Raw genomic sequence first — 5,384 nt, 5'->3', positions numbered from 1 at the left:
CGGCCTTGAGTCTAGATCGTCTGTAGAACGGTGGGGATCTTACGTTCTGAGTTACTAGGTTGGTGCATCGGTTCGTAGCGTTTTTCTTTCGCATGTTGGTATTCCGGTTCCTATGGGTTTACTTACAGAGAGTCATTTTTTATTTGTAGTTCACTACTGCTATTTCAATTTACATCTTGTCATTTTGTCATCTGAAGAGAGTAAGTGGAACTGTGGACGCTAGAAAATGGAGCGCCAGCGGAGAAATCGTAATATTTTCGCCACATTCTTCGATTTGACTTCAACAGAGGCGTGACAGCAGCGGGGGCAATCAGAAATATTTTCGCCGTGCATGGGGATAATGCCATTGGACAGAGAACGGCTAGAAAACAGTTTTCTCGTTTTCAAGAGAAGCGTTTTGACATTAGTCAATCTCCACGTTCGGGAAGATCTTCGGGGTTTGATGAAGATCGTTTAAACGCATTAATCCCTAATAATCCACTTCAGTGCACTCGAGACCTTGAAAAGATGCTGAACTGTGATCATTCCATCATCGTGTGACATTTGTGTGCAACGGGAAAGGTTGAGAAATGTATGGGTAAAGCATGCTCTAAGTCAGTATCACAAAAATCATAGGTCTGCCATTTGTGCATCACTGCTTGCTCGTCACCAATTAGTTCTGGAACAGCGACCATTCCTATCCTGTATCGTTAATGGTGACGATAAGTGGTGTCATAAGAACGAGAAAGGAATGGATGAGCCCAAACAAAGTAGGAAGTCCCCGTGCAAAGACCGGCGCTGATCCACAAAAGATAATGTTGTGCATCTGGTGGAACAATGACGGTGTGGTGTATTACGAATTGCTTCCTCGAGATGTAACCATCACTACTGCCATTTATTGTTGACAACTGTGAGGTCTTGCAGACCCAATGCAAGAAAAACGACCAGGCAGATTGCGCAAAGTGATGCTACTCCAGGGAAGTGTTCCGCACGCACCTTATTCGCCTGGTCTTCCTCCCTCAGTTTTTCCACCTTTCCCATTCTCTAACAAGCAGCCTTTAAGGACTTCCTTTCCAGATTAAAATACACTCCGAACATGGCATGACGAGTTCTTCGCCTCAAAATCACGTGATTTCTACAGTCACAGAATCGGCAAGTTACCCCAGCGTTGATTACCAAAGTCACTGTTATGCGTATCTGTTACGCTTATTAGACACACGGTAAAACGCTACGAACTTAAGGGCCACCCAAATATAATTTTCTAGTATGTGCCCTAGGGATCTACAGCTAGGTTTTCACGTTGAGCCTAGTTTACACGACGCTAGGTTGCGCACAACTGCACTACCGGCCAATGTCTATGCGCGAGGCTTTTTCCAGCTTTGGCGACTAATTGCACGTTTTTCGAGGTTAAGTGTTGCGTCGGTAGAGTGTAAGCAAACTGAAGCAGAACAGAGGAAATCGTTCGCTTCTGGGGTAACTATGCTGTGATTAGGTACTTCAGTGATGTTGGCTACAAAAACTAGCAGCAGCACGTTGCTGCACTTGACACAGCCCTTCGCGATCTGAACATTGATAAGTTGACAACATCTGAGTTGGAGAGCAAAATTCACGAATAGGCAAGCGAATTGAGATACATATCTGAAATGAAAAATTCCGGCTTTGAACCAGCCCTCGTCTACCATACAACAAAACGTTTTCAAGGAGAGTTGGATACATTGTGTGACGTTTGCGCAGACAGATCTTCACAGGTGAACAGGTATGGCAACTGTTGAGTTTGGGACACGATATAGTTACTGTAGAGACGAATATGAATCCGCAATCGCCAAGAATACTTCAGACATTACAGCACCTTTCTTCCGCATTGCATTATTAACTATACTTAGAAGAAACGTGAACTGTTCTGGTTACTTTCTCAGATGGCTGAAGCAACTTCTCGTGTCTTCCGCAACAACTTCTTCCACCAAGATCGCTGAGCTGACGTCTATTCTTTTTTCTTTTTTTTTCAATCATGAACCCAGAGACGCCTGTTATTTAATTTCTTATGCAGTGATTCGATGCAGACAGACATTAACGCCGTCACAGTTAGTGCAGCTGCCAAATGTGTCAGAGACGACGCTGGCGCTCCCAAAACGATGAAAGGCCGGTGTCGCTGTGTCTTGTCGTATATGGAATCACATACGCGAAACTCGTTACACGAAACGAGCTGCGCTACTAACGTCGCATGTGAAGACCTAGACTATAATTGTAAACAGTGGTAAAGGACACTCGATGAGAAAAAGAGTTATTGCCAGTAAAATATTTTACCTAGGATGTTTCTTTCATGTAAGTTGATAGTTCCGCTATGAACCAAGAAATGGGTTTAATTTCAGATTCTCACTAATGACAACATGTCAGGATGTGAATCCGTAAATTGTGGTACGTTCCAAATACGTGGCTGCTCTTAGTAGTAACGTGTGCTGGCTTCGTGCCAGGAAAATGCTTTTCTGAGACGATTTGGTCAAATCCGAGGATGATGGAGGTTACTACGACTCAGATAAAGAAACTGAATATTCTCCCGAAGGCAAAAGAGCTTCAAAAGTTGTTGTTAATCAGGTAAATTTAAATAATTCACTATCAAGTAAACGATGTTGTGTCCCTTACCATTGCCTACGTGAATTTACGTGCCAGTCCGACGGCAGAATTGTGAAGAGCACTCTTGACATCAATGATTGCTTTTTGGGGTACTTATGGGTCATTATATCAAAACTTAACGATGCAGATCTTAGTATCATAAACTGGACCTATTCAGACCTTTTAACTCTCTGTTTAACTGTCTCTGAAAGTCAACAGTGGTAAGTCAATGCTAAGCCATTTTAAGGGAACTCAGTTGGCAAGTAAACGAAGTTAAGTACCCATAGACGTATTTTAAGAATAAAATTTAGGACAGAATTTACGATATTAATAATATACCACTATTCTAAAAACATACGAAAACAATGACTCATCTGAGTAAAAAAAAAACACAATCGATGTACCTGAATACCTGAAATACACTCTGAGACAAAGGAAACGGCCCACTACGAAGGAATTATTCCAATTGGGTGAAAAGCGGAAGATGTGATGTAGATGTAAAGATAAAAAAAAATGATTACAGTTTCAAAAAATTTGTATTACGTATTCTTGAGAAAGATTCACAAACTGAGAAAAACAGTATTTCATTGATCCACTTCTGGCTCCTACGCAAGCAGTTATTTGGCCTGACATTGACTGAATTTCTGGATGTTCTCCTGAGGGACGTGGTGCCAAATTCCGGCCGCGCGTTAGACCGTCAAAATCCCGAGATAACTGGAGGGCCCTGCCCACTATGCTCCAAACGTTCTCGACTGGGGAGAGATCTACTGACCCTTCTGGGCAAGGCAGGGTTTCGCAAGCACGAGAACAAGCAGTAGAAACTCTCGCCGTGTGCGAACGGACATTGCCTTTCAGGCATATAAGGCCAAGATGGTTTACCATAAAGATCAACAAAACGGGGTGCTGAATGTCGTTGACGTATCACTTTGCTGTAAGGGTGCCGTGGATGGCAACCAAAGGGGTCCTGCTACAAAAAAAAATGCCACCCCAGACTATCACTGGTAGCTGTTGGGATGTATGGCGGGTGACAGTCAAGCTCGTATCCCAAACCTGTATGGCGCGTCTCCAGACACGACTTCAGCGTGGAATCTCATTGAATGGAGTAGAGTCATCTTCAGTCATAAGTCCTGCTTCGAACTGAGCCCGATAACCATCGAACACGTGTTTGGAGACACTCCAGACAGTTGTGTGATACCAATATGGCTGTCGTCCACGACACAGGCCAACAACCATCGGGAGTGGTGGTCTGGGGTGCCATGTCATTAAATAGCAGGACCCATCTGGGTCTCATCCGCGGTTCACGGACAGCACAGCCGTACGTCAACGATATTCTACGCCTTGTTTTGCTGCCCTTCATGGAAAGTCGTCCTGGGCTTACATTTCAGCAAGATAATCCCCGCCGGCACACGGCCATAATTTCTACTGCTTGCCGTCGTGCTACGTTCACCAGCAATGTCAACGGCTCTCTCACCAAGTAAGAACGTTTGGAGAATTATGGGCAGGGTCCTCCAACCATCTCGAGATATTGAGAGTCTAACGACCATTTGGACATTAGATAGGTGAGAGGCAAAGTGGTTGGCCTTACTGAAGTTGTCAGGAAAGGGATGGTCATCAAGAAGGAGAGGGTACTGGGGGGTGGGGCAGTTCCCAGTAAGGCGGTGGAAAGGTCCTTCCTCTCAGGAGGACATCCAAGAACTCAGAATTATATATTAATACCTTCAGCTTCTAACGGGCGTTGATATATATCAACGGGGACAGGTGAAGATGTGTGCCCCGACCGGAACTCGAACCCAGGATCTCCTGCTTACATGGCAGACGCTCTATCCATCTGAGCCAGCGAGGGCACAGAGGATAGTGCGATTGCACGGAATATCTCGCGCACGGCCCCCGCGAGACCCACATTCTCACCTTGTATGTCCACAAACTACATTCGTAGTTTCCCACACTCATTACTCGTGGAAGACATTCTTACCAAATGCCGTAAGAGTTCGGGTAAAGGTGTGCATCGGCACAGAAGAAGAAGGTCATGGCCGGTATTGCCAGAACTATAAACTTATATGGATATCTGTCAATCAGGGCCAAGCAGAATAACTGCTTTCATAAGGATCAGACGTGGACCAGGGCATTGTTGACTTGCTCAATATGTGAAGCTCTTTCACTTCAATGAGTCATCCAATGTTTATGTACATATCCATCACATCTACCTATTTACGTCCCATTTGGATAATTCCATAGTAGTGGATCGTTTTCTTTGTGGTAGTGGTGGTGGTTAGTGTTTAACGTCCCGTCGACAACGAGGTCATTAGAGACGGAGCGCAAGCTCGGGGTAGGGAAGGATTGGGAAGGAAATCGGACGTGCCCTTTCAAAGGAACCATCTCGGCATTCGCCTGAAACGATTTAGGGAAATCACGGAAAACCTAAATCAGGATGGCCGGAGACGGGATTGAACCGTCGTCCTCCCGAATGCGAGTCCAGTATGCTAACCACTGCGCCACCTGGCTCGGTCGTTTTCTTTGTCTCAGAGTGTATGTTAAGTACATGGATTGCGACTTTCTTTGCTACGATAAGGCATTGTTTTCGTATGTTTTTAGAACAACATCATGTTATTAAAATCGTAAATTATATCTTAAATTTTACTCTTAAAATATGTATATGGGTACTTAACTTCGTTTATCTGCAGACTGAGTGCCCTTAATATGAGTTATTCACCACTGATTTACTTGCTGAGCCAGTTATCGATCCATTACTGTAACCTCTCAAAAACATAGATTTAAGAGATCCGAATTGTTTCAGT

General features: G+C 44.3%; 1 non-coding gene across 1 annotated transcript; it reads right to left on the bottom strand.

The window, feature by feature from the left end:
* Positions 1-5,018: 5,018 nt before the first annotated feature.
* Positions 5,019-5,091, bottom strand: Trnaa-cgc (transfer RNA alanine (anticodon CGC)). The gene has a single exon. It is a non-coding gene; the product is annotated as a tRNA-Ala (tRNA).
* Positions 5,092-5,384: the final 293 nt, after the last annotated feature.

This window comes from Schistocerca serialis, chromosome 8, assembly GCF_023864345.2.
Source record: "Schistocerca serialis cubense isolate TAMUIC-IGC-003099 chromosome 8, iqSchSeri2.2, whole genome shotgun sequence".
Lineage (NCBI taxonomy): Eukaryota > Metazoa > Arthropoda > Insecta > Orthoptera > Acrididae > Schistocerca > Schistocerca serialis.
Note: the sequence above shows the minus strand (reverse complement) of the source record. Positions and strands in the feature narration are given on the sequence as shown.